The following is a 12,071-nucleotide window of genomic DNA, read 5'->3' as shown; positions in this document are numbered from 1 at the left end:
CCTTATGGTCAGTCTGAGCATGTGTGTTGAAATTTATCTAGGCCAATTGTCATATGACATATAGTCTGTCACTAGTCCTGTACTTTGAAGCCTTTCTTGGTACACTGCTAATGTTGCTTTCAAGAATACAGTGAGTCATCAGAATAAAACTTTAGTCAAAGATAAAGACAAATACAAAATTAAAATGAGTTCTGGCATCATTTAGATATAATGCATATAAAAAACCAGTCATCAAAATATAATAACTCTTGAGAAAAATTTTACTTAGCCTGCAGAAATTCCATTTTAACATTTGTCCTTTTATCCTGTAACTTCCCAAATTCTAGTCTTAGATAGCTTTCTTTTTTATGCTAGCTTCCTCAGAGTAGGTTTGTCTTTTTTTTTTATTCTTCTGAAGATAATAAAATTTCCTTCCCTTTTGTTTTTTACCTCTCCCATGGAGATTGAGAAGAAGGGATTTTCTTCACTTCTATGTTACCTACCCTTTTTGATTATGGTTTAAATTCCAATTTCTTTTATTTTTTATTGCATACAGTTCTCTATTGGAAAAATATGTACTAATTTATGCCAATACTGTATTTTGAAGGAGGACTCTATGTTAGGAAAAAATTGAAGTCCAAATAGGCTGGTCTATAGAGGGTGGAAAGGAGAATGATGAAATCATGAACCTGAGAGACTGGAGAAATGATGGTACCTTGACATAAATAAGGAAGCGTGGTAGAGAAGTATAAGATAGTTTTAGACATATTAAGTTAAAGATGTCTCCAATACGGCTACGATGAAATGTCTAATAGGCAGTTAGTTGTTGATGTGAGAAGTCATGCATAGAAATAATACTGTAATTAAACTGGTGGGAGCTGGTGAGTTCACAGAGAGATTCTATGAAGAGAATAGAAGAGAACCTTGGATAGGCCTTGGGAGTATACTCAAAGTATGTGAAATGAGGAATGAGTAACCAGGAGAAAAAGGGGAGTCAGAAGTGTCCACTGCAGTAGAGAATTCAGGAAAGATGGAGGACCAAGACCATCAGAATTCATAATTGGAGGAAATTATTCTAGTTAGGTGACAAGGTTTCAAGATGGCAGGCCAAAAGCTGAATGAGTGATGAGAAAGAGGAGGGAGCTCCCTAAATGGCTCAAAGGATAGGATAGATTCTGTGATAGGCCTGGTGTCTGGAAGATCTGTTCAGATGTGGTCTCAAGCACTTAACTTTTATCTTGGGTGAGTGATTTTACAGCCTTCTGCCTCTGTTTCTTCAGCTGTAAAATGGGAATCATAATAGCACCCACCTCATAGGATTGTTCAAATGAGAATATTTTAAAGCACTTACCACAGTATTTTGCATGCAGTAATCATAGTGGCACATTAATAAATGCTTATTTTTCCTTTCATTCCTACCCCATATTTATCTGAAGTTTTGAAAATGTTGAGGTAATATGGAAGATCATTCCTTGTCATTAATTCATGATCACTTTAATATCAGAAGGAACCTTGCAGTGTGATGAGAATTTTCAGGATTTGTTTTCTATTTTTTTTTTGTTGACATCTGTATCTTGAGGGCGGCTGTGTGTTCTTTCCCTGTGTATAAGGTAATAGATATTCTCTTTGGAGTTTGGATCTTTGAAGGAATTCTGTTGAACAAAATATGGAATATTTATTCCTTATGGCCAATTTCTTTGTCCATAGCATATATGTAAAAATGCAAAGCTTTCTTGCCTGCTTGGCTGTTATTTTTTTTTTACTGTCTATAGCAAAAATAGTAAACAAAAACCCTTTTCTCATTTGCCCAGAGTTGACATTTTATCAAAGTGCAATTCTGTGTGGTTTCTCCAAAAGAACTTTACCCTGAATCAATGACAAGCTAAAGTCCCACAGGTGTATCAGAACTCTTATATCCATTCACATATTCCAAGAATCAATTTTTTTTTTTGTGAATTCTTATGAGCTTATCTGAATTTTGATTATATGCGAAGAGAAATTAATAACATTCAGGAGTTACACTGCAAAAATCCAGGAGTTTCAGGGTAGTTGAATTTTGCTCCTTTTCCTTTTAGATGTTTTGGTTTTTGCTAGTTTCTTAACATCTAGTGTTCTTTTCTAAAAACTTTACTTTTTCTTCAACAAACTGCTCTCTAATTGTGTTTCAGTTCAATTACATTTCTTTTTTTTTTCAACCCTTACCTTCTGTCTTGGGACCAATACTATGTATTGGTTCTAAAGCAGAAGAGTGGTAAGGACTAGGCAATGGGGGTCAAGTGACTTGCCCAGGGTCACACAGCTGGGAAGTGTCTGAGACCAGACTTGAACCTAGGACCTCACATCTCTGGGCCTGACTCTCAATCCACTGATCTACCCAACTTTCCCCCCTCTTCCATTTTTTAAAAAAGCCATTATATTGAAGCAAGAATGGGAATTTTCTTTCCCTTTTTCAACATGAAGCCAGCAGAAAACAGCATTTGTTCAGGGTTCAGTAGATTCTGATAAGGACAATTTATCCATCCAGCAAACAATTGTGAAAAGAGTTGGATGATGGCATGAATGACCAGCTCTTTTCTTACATCAGGATGACACCAGACTGCTAAATCGTGTGCAGAAAGCGGGATAAAAGATGTTGGTATTTGGTAAAGATGTGAGAAACTAATGATATGCTTCCTTTATTGAGCTGAATTGGGGGCTACAGCTACTTTTAAGTAACCCCCTTTAAGTAATAGAGTGTCTGGCACAGAGTGAATGCTTAATAAATGCTTTTTCTATCTGTCTTGAGATATGCCTCAGCTGCTTTCAAGAAGCACGTAAACATATTGGTTTGAGTATTATAGGCTTTATTGTCTCTAAATGGTGATGTATGTCCTCATTCTTACGTTAGAGTCCACAAGGTACAGCCCTATGTCACAGGCTTATATAATCTAATTTTTTAGACGTATATTTTCACTAATACAGCTATTTTAGCTTGTGATTATTGTTCTGGACCTCATTGATACACGAAGACAGTATTAGATTCATAGCATTCACATTTAACCCTGCCACTCTTGACTTGCTGACCCTTCTGCTCCCAAAACATGGGTTCATTTTTTTTAAAGCTGAGGTAGTCCTGCATTCATTTTCACACACATTGTGGGCAGTTTAAAGGTTGGTCACAATCGAATATTGCTCTTTCAAATTTGATAATGTATGAGTACAGAACGGTGACCTTTGATACATAGTAATACATCAACGTGACATGAGCCGTAAGCGCAGCAATTACCTTGACTACACTCAAGATGGGGTGTTAGCGCTCATCCTGAGAGCAATTATTGCAATAACAGAAGAAGGTGGCTTTAAGTTAAGTCTATTTTATCAATCTGGGGAGTTTATACTTAGGTGAATGTCTTTAGAAATTATCTATTTTCTGCAATTAATTTTTGCCTCTATACTATATTTTTAAATGAGCTTTCTTTTCATTAGAACATATTTTTTAACAGCAGTTCAGTAACAAAGGACCTTAGTTCTTGCTCTGATGTAGTTGGCAGTGTCACAAAGCTGTTCCCCCTAACCTAAAGAGGTTATTTTTCAAGATGATTAAATACTGTTTCAATGCAAAGCTTTAAAAAAAAATTGGATAGGTGCTTGCATGTGCGCATGTGTGTGTGCATTTACACAGCATATATTAAGCCCATTAATTATAAGTGCACAACCAAGATTCCAAATGTACTCTGTGGCCTGGGCACATTTAAGGGAATTTTAGTCATGGTGAGAGATACTACGTTCCTAGCTCAGGCACACGGGAGACCCCTCTGCACAGAGAAATACTGGTAAAGCTTCTCCCAGCATTTGCTTTGCTTCTTCTATGCTATCTCGCAGAGACGAGTCTCCTGGATGGCTTCTTGGCCTGCTGGATTCTCACAGGCATGAGCAACAGTTTACACGGGCAATCAGACTCGGATTTGGAAGGAGCTCAGATGCTGTAAAGCTACATAATCTGAACAAGAATCCCCTCAACAACATTCTCAATAAATAGTTATATAGCTTGTGTAGAAAACCTTTAGCAAGGGAAAACCTACCACCTCCCAACGTGCTTTAATAGGAAGCTTTTTCTGACGTGAAGCCCAAAGCATCTTCTTTCATCGGTGTGTGCAATCTATTTATACTTTTGTATAGAGGAGCTGAAATAAGGATAAGAACGAACATTTTGAGGAGATTTGCAGGAGACATTTTGATTTCATGATTATTGTAGCCAAGTGTGGTTACAGGGTCTCGGGCAGTATATATTTTGTATGCTACCAGTTGTTTGCCTTTTGACTCCCCCATTAGAATATAAGCTCTTTGAGGGTTAGGGACTGCCCTTTCTTGTATCCCTCGTATTTGATGATGAGTAAGCATTTATTAAACACCTACTGTATGGCAGGGCTGCTAGGTGCTAGGCCCTGAGTCACAGACTTGAGTTAAAATCCAGCCCCAGTCATTTAGAAGCTGTGTGACTCCAGGGAAGTCACGTAACCCTCTTTGTCTCTGTTTCCTCTTATGTACAGTGAGCTGGAGATGGAAGGGACAAATCACATCAGTATCTTGGCTGAGAAAATCCCAAATGGGTTCATGATGAATTGAGCATAACTGAAATGACTGAACCACAATGCAGCAGGAACTTAGTGCTAGTGATAGCCCCCTCTCCCCCAAAGGCCCTTTCCCCAAGGATTTCACCATCACAATGTATAAACAACTTGTATACAAGATAAACAGGAAATAATCAACAGACGGAAGGCACTAGAATTATGAGGGACTGACAAAGGCTTTTAGCAGGGACTTGAAGGAATCCAGTTAAATTGGGAGGTAGGAATAGGGAAGGAGAGCTTTCCAGGCATGGAGGACATGCCCAGAGTCCCAGGAGGTAAGAAATTGTAAGGAGGCCAGTGTCACTGGATTGGATGTAAAGAAGACTAAAAAAGTGTGTGTGTGTTCAAGGAACAGGGAAAGGAACAAGCTATAAAGCACCTTCCTTGAACATCAAACAGGATTTTATATTTGGTCCTGAAAGTAATAGGGAGCCACTGGAATTGTGTTAACTGAGTGGGGTGGGGGGTGATGTGGGCAGACCAAAATCTCTTTGGTGGCTTAATGGAGGGGAGGATGGATTAGAGTGGGGACAGATGTGTAGCAGGCACTCAGGTGTGAGGAGATGAGAGAGCCTGTAACCAGGACTGTGACAGTATCAATGGAGCGATATGATCATAATTAAGAGATGTTGCAAAGATTAAATTGAAAGGACTTGGCAACAGATTGGCAATGGAAGAGGAGTAAGGAGACAAGACATGTAGGTTTTGCTCCTGGAGGCTGGGAAGATGCTGATGCCCTCTACAGTAAGAGGGAAATTGCAAGGGGAGAAGATTTAGGGGGGAAAGATAATTGGGACATATAGAGTAATTGAGTGCTTGTTGAAGATCAGTCTTTAGGGTGGCTCTCGATTGCTATTTGGATTCCAATAGTTAGGTGGACCAGAACTCAAATGTAGACTGGAAAAGCGGAGGATTTTAGTGAGGATTTTCCAGTGTGTTAGGGTTCTAGGTAGTCTAAGCTTCTACTGCAGACTCACCCTGGAAAACAATTTTATTTGTCTTGTACAAATATATATTTGTTGGTTAATTAAGAATGCTGACTTCAATATCATGTCAACCTGCTCCTTTCTCTGAGTGCCTTTGACTTGCTGTCTTTTATTTTTTTGAACCATCTAGTTTCTATGGTGGAAATCTAATATCTTTTAAATACAGTTCTCTTCCATCCACACAGATTCAACTATCACAATCACATTTTTTATCATGCTTGTGAAAATTGTATTGAAGATTCTTTCTCTTATAATATCCTCTTTCATCAGAATCTGAAGAACTTCACGCAAATTATTTCCCAGGGCCAAAGCCAAAAGATATTTGGACAAATTTTAAAAGTCACACTAGAGATTAACAAAGATTGAAATGTAGCCAGTTTTGTGTTTCTTTGGGATACTGATGTTCATATATCAAATGTAATATCTGCGACAAGAAGAGAAGCTGGTGAAAATTTTGCAAGTAAGTGAAAATTTTTTTGTAGGCCTGAAGATTTCATTTATTTTTGACACTGGACTAATGCATCATGCAGTCTCTGCAGAAAAAGAAATTGTGAAAATTGTTGGGGGAGAATAAGGAAGAGGAGACATTGCTAGGAGTATCTTTTAGATTTTTTGGAGTATAAATATCTTAAAAATGGAAAAAATATTACCTCTTTTAGGTAATCTACTTTTTTGGATTACAATCTTTGGTCTCACGGTCCCTTTTATGTAAATTTGCTAGCTCATAGGATTTAAATCTTGGCAGGGACCGTAAGGATGTCTTAAATTCTCCATTTTATAGTTAAGGAAACTAAATCCCACTCAGTTTGTTATAAGGTAGCAGCTAGAGTGTCAGGATTCTAACCCAATTCCTTGGATTCTAAAAGATTGTTATTAGATATGAATTCCAGTTATTGACTATGCAATTATAGAACTTCATGGGCATCTGTCAAGTGGAAGGAAATGTATTTGAAGTTCTCAGGATTCCTAGGGAATCCCTAGTATGAAAAATGTCAGATAATGAGGAGAAATTTTTGTCCTTTTCACTCAACCAAATTCAAAATGGTCACCTTGATACAGATGCTTAATACCCCTCCCCCCATATTTAAACCTATTCCCCTTTAGAAATCTCACTATTATTTAGGAAATACTTATTAACCTTAAGGACTCAAGCCTTACAGAGAACAAAAAAATGATTATATGCTTGTGAAATGTGTGATCCATTAATTTGAAAAACCATCCATATTATATTTGGAATATTGCATGAATGATCTGGGATTGAATTATTTCATTTAGGATCACATGTCTAGTGTTGGAAGGAGCCTCAGAGGCTACCTTTCTAACCCTCAGTTTATAAATGGGGAAACTAAGTTTTTTTAAAGTGATTTATCCAGAGACAATATCAGAGGTAAGATTTGAATCTATATCCTCTGAATCCATAGCCAGTGCCCTTTTCCCTATTTGGTGGTGTCTCCAGAATCTCTCTGCTCTGGAGATTTGCTTTGCATAAGTATGGAAAAGATGCAAACGGTGGTTAGAGATAATGTTTAAAATATATATGGGTTGTAGGTATGTGCATACATATTCCTGCAATCAAGGAAGAATCAAACATATTAGGAGGTAGGCGGTCCAGTATGCCCAGTATGTCCACTGTCTTTTATCATTCTTAGAAACCCTACAGTTCAACAAAGTTAGAAAAATAGATTTTTGGGGGGTGCCAAAATATGTTCTTGAGAATATAGACTAAAACTGCCTTTGAATGCAGGATACAATATTTTTGTTTGCAATCATGAATTCTATTCCAATTTTGTCTGTTATAATCAGCATTCTAGAAAAGCTTCCTTTGGCGATTGGCTCTTTTTACAAGGCTGATCTATATGTAAATGCAAAAGGTTCTGCATATTACAGTGACATGCTTAAATAATCAAAGACCCTTTGAAAGCTAGTCCAGCCTTAAGGACCACCCTCAGTTAAAAAGTTAATCCTTTAATAGCTAAAGAGGTTACCCTTGCAGGAACAACTCAGGGCAGAGAATTTATTATCTGAGGCACAATCTCATTGGCCATGCAGGGTAAATAGCCTCATTAAGAAAGGAATGTGGATGAGATACAGTACTATTCAAATAGGGCAAGAAGAGGTGAACGAGATAAGAAAAAGATGTAGTGAATTAGAAGTTCACTCCCTGTTTTATTGTGCTTTTAATATTTTGTACTAATTAAGACATTTAAAGGGTTAGTTGCTTAGTATCAGTCAAAGGCTAAGAAATATGCTTGGCTGGATGGTTTTTGGTCTAAGAGGGAGGTTTCAGAGACATAATACAGTAGCAAATCACCTGTTGACCATATAAATGGTTGATAAGTCTAGACAAGTATTTGACTTGCACCAGTTTTTATCCTGAGCACATATTTGCCAGTGGATCAGCTACCTCTGGATTCATAATGATGATAGCAGCTCACATTTGTGTAGTGCATTAAGGTTTGCAAGTGATTTTTCCATCTGATTATCTTTTGTATTCACAACAATCCTGGGAAAGGGGTGCTTTTATTTTCCCTGTTTTGCAGATAATGGAACTTGAGACTCAGAAATAAAATGACTTACCTAAAATCACACAATTAGTGTCTGAGGCAGAATTTGGACATAGGTTTCTCCTGACTCCAAATATCTATTATCTGTTAGACACCTAGCTTCCTTAATTCCCTGATTAATTATTTGGTTAATGCCCCACTGGAATAAACACAAAGTCAGAATTTCAAAACGAGCTTCTTTCAGAAGTCTCTATCTGCAACAGACATACTGGGCAGTGATTTCCCACCAAGTTATTCTTTTTATTTCTCTTCCTGTTGACCTGAAAAGTGTACATTTTAAGAGGTTGACAGGATGACCAAATCTGAGATAAGAAAGTTGTACCTGCTTCATTAGCCTATAAGTTGATACAGTAGTAGAGTTATAAGGGACCTCGAGAAACTAGTTCAATTCCTTGCCTTAGGTAGGTTAATAAATATCTCAACTCTCCAGTACAAAGAAGTATCTGTTCTTAATGATTGCCTCACTTCTTAGTTCCCCTTTCCAGTATTTAAAAATCTGCAATGTCTAGTTCGACTAGCCTTTTGTGGTTTTGGTCCTTTCACCTGTAGTTGAAGGATCTTCTATAGAGACAAAATTGGAAAAGATACTCCAGGCCTAGAAGAAATACCATGTATCCAGTGAGCCAAAATTTTAAATCCTTTTACTTTGGACTTCTTTCCTCTTCTTAGAAGGGAGACATCTAGAAAGGACTTAAAGGTGACTGGTATATTACCTTGCCTCCTTTTTTTAAGCTCCAAAGTGATAAGACATAAGTTTTTACAACTTTAGAAAGAGTGCTGTGCAGTAATCAAGAACACTTTGATGACATCATCCTAGGGATGTATTTAACTTTGCAAGCAAGTATTGGCTTATGACTGAAGCCCTCTGTCAACCTTATCCAGAAAAAGAGAATTGTTGCATTTTGTTGGAATCTTTGATGATGATTGCTGTTTACCCAATTGTTACTTTTTAAAAAGTCAATATTTTATTGATACTAAAAAAAAAGTTAGTCATTTAAGAAATAGTGCTCCTCTAACTCCCACCCACTCAGTGACTGGAAAATAAGTCAATAACTTCAGTTCAGCAAAATCAAATGATACAGTGACCATGCCCGAATGCTTTTGTTAACCTTCAAAGACTATAGCCTACTCAGTTACAAAGTAAAATAATTAAGACCTCATAACAAAGAAAAACAGTTCAGTAAAACCAACTGATAGTAACTATGCCTGAATGCTCATGCTACATTCTAAAACCAGATTACTACCTCTCCCATGAAAGGAAGGAGGCACATTTCCTTGTCTCTTCTCTGCAGTTAAGATTGATCATTCTTATTGCGTGGTGTTTAGAGTTATCTTAGTATTACTTTCATCTTTGATTACTGTAGTTCCTATGTATATCATTTTATTGGTTCTATTTACTCAGCCTCAGTTCCTACAGATCTTTCCACATTTCTCTGAACTTTGAATGTCCATTGTTTCAATAGTCCATTATATTCCTATGACAACAATTATTCAGTAACTTATTTTTTAGTCACTAAACATCCACTTTGCTTCTTGATTTTTGTTCCCACAAAAAGTGCAGCTATGACTTTTTTGCTATATGGATCCTCTCTGTCTTTGACCCCATAGGGGTGGAGGTAAGTGTTGTATGAAGAATCTCTGAGTCAGTTGCTATAAACAATTTAGTGACTTTCCTCTTATAATTTCAAATTGTCTCCCAGATGGGTTGAACCAATTCATAGCCTCACCAACAGTCTATTAGTGTCCTTGTCTCGTAGCTTCTCCAAAATTGACTGTTTCTGTCTTTCATGATCTTTGTCAATTTGCTGGCTATGCAGTGAAACCTCAGAATTGTTTTGATTTGTATTTTTCCTATTATTGATGATTTGGAGCAACATTGCCTTTTTTTTTATAGTTTGCATTTTTTTAATAGTTTGCATTTCCCACTTAGCTATTAGGAAATAACTCTTCTATAGGCCAAATTTTGTTCTAGGTAAAATTTAGTTTTGTAGCCCAAAGCTTATTTTATGATACTCCATGGTTTTCCATTGCTGCTTGATATGTTAATTTGATAAGTTCATCCATGAAATTTTATTACGAATGTGTTATATTCCCCTTCCAGATTAACACATTGGCATTTGACCAAAGACCTTCTGGAGGCATTGCTTTAATCAAAAAGCATAGCCAGGTAATTTGGGATATAGTGGGAAAGATTTAGAAGGAGAAGGTGAGGAGGGATGTTTTGGGAGTAAGCTGACCTTTTAGTGTCCTTCAAATCATATCCCACTGCTAAGTACCTTCTTTTCCTATTCAGAGACTTGTGGTGGTCTTTTACTAGATGTCCCATTTGCATTTAAAAAAAATCCTTACCTTCTGTCTTATTGGTTCTAAGGCAGAAGACAGCTAAGTTCTAGGCAGTGGGGGTTAAGTGACTTGCCCAGGGTCACAAAGCTAGGATGTGTCTGTGACCATATTTGAACCTAGGACCTCCCATCTGGGCCTGGCTTTCAACCCACTGAGCCACCCAGCTGACCCATCTTCCCCATCTACATTTTTGTTAAAGAAATGGAGAAAGGCTTATAGGGCAGTGTAAAAAATCGTGAGATTTAGAGTCCTAACTCTAGACAGAAAATCACTACATAGCTATGCCTTAGTGATCCCTTATTTTGAAATTTGTTTCACTCTCAAATGTAGCTTGTCCATGTTTGTGTCTATCCATTTGTGCATGCATGCATGCATGTGTATTATTACTTTGTAAAAGGCCAGGAAAACCTGATGCCATCCTGACAGCTAAAATGGCCCATCACAAAACAGGCTTGGAATAGTGAAATTCCCATGAAATTGAATTGATCCTCATATTATTGCTTAAATGATAGGACAGTAGAAATTTAAGAGCATATTAATGCTAATGGGAATTGCTCAGTTAATGCTGTGCATGACCACTGGAGAAATGCACTTAGAATTTGCAAAAAGGCCATTATGCTTATCTTCTTATAGATGCATGATTTGTTTTATTCTGAAAACATTTGAGGTTTCAAACTTTCATGCTATGCCTTACGAATAGATGGGTAATGATGTCTAAAACCAAAATACTGTTCTTTACTGTGGATAGCAATACACAAAAGGAAACTTTAGTTGTACCTCACAAAGCTGAAGCTATTTCATTTTTGGGGGGTGGTGGTGGTAGAAGGGGTTAACCAATTTAGTTTTATATTATTTACCACATTACCATTTACCACATTTTATATTAATTACCACATTTCCTAGATGTAGAAAATTATAAAATATCTGAATTAGGTGAAATACTTTTTAAAATATGAAGGTCTTTCCTAAATTGGGTTTCTCCAAGTTATCTAAAGATGGAAGTATACTTAGGGTAACACTAGATACTTGAACATATTTTGCTGTTTTTAATTTGGATTCTTCCCTAAGTTTGCAAGCAACATATCCAACCTAAACATAAACTGATCTTTTATTTACGCTTTGAAAATAAAGCAGATAAAAAAGCATAAGTGGGCCTGATATTATGTTGTGTCATATCTAGCTAAAAAGATTGAAATTCTGAGAAACAATTTTCTGAAGAAATAAAATACTATGCCCTCCTGAACCCTTAGGGAACATAACGTGACTGTTTGCTTAGAATATGAAACTGCAAAGCAGCATAAATAAAATGGACAGCCATGTCACACGTGTCACATTTCTATTTGTGTAGTTTGGGAATGATGTTTTAAAAAATGTTTTCTGCCCTATGTTCGTGTGTGTATTGGACTATGTTTTAAGAAACAAATGGTGTCAATAATGTCTACACAGCTCTACTGAGAGGAGGTGTTCCAAATCTGATTTATTTATTTATTTTCCAGAGGAATTTGGGAAAGACATTTTGTAAAATGGAGGTTGTACTATTCTTCTGGGGAAATTTGCACAGAGAAACATTTTGAGAAGCCATTGTGAGA

The sequence above is a fragment of the Monodelphis domestica genome, chromosome 4 (genome assembly GCF_027887165.1).
Source record: "Monodelphis domestica isolate mMonDom1 chromosome 4, mMonDom1.pri, whole genome shotgun sequence".
NCBI classification, from domain to species: Eukaryota; Metazoa; Chordata; class Mammalia; order Didelphimorphia; family Didelphidae; genus Monodelphis; species Monodelphis domestica.
This window is presented reverse-complemented; position numbering follows the sequence as displayed.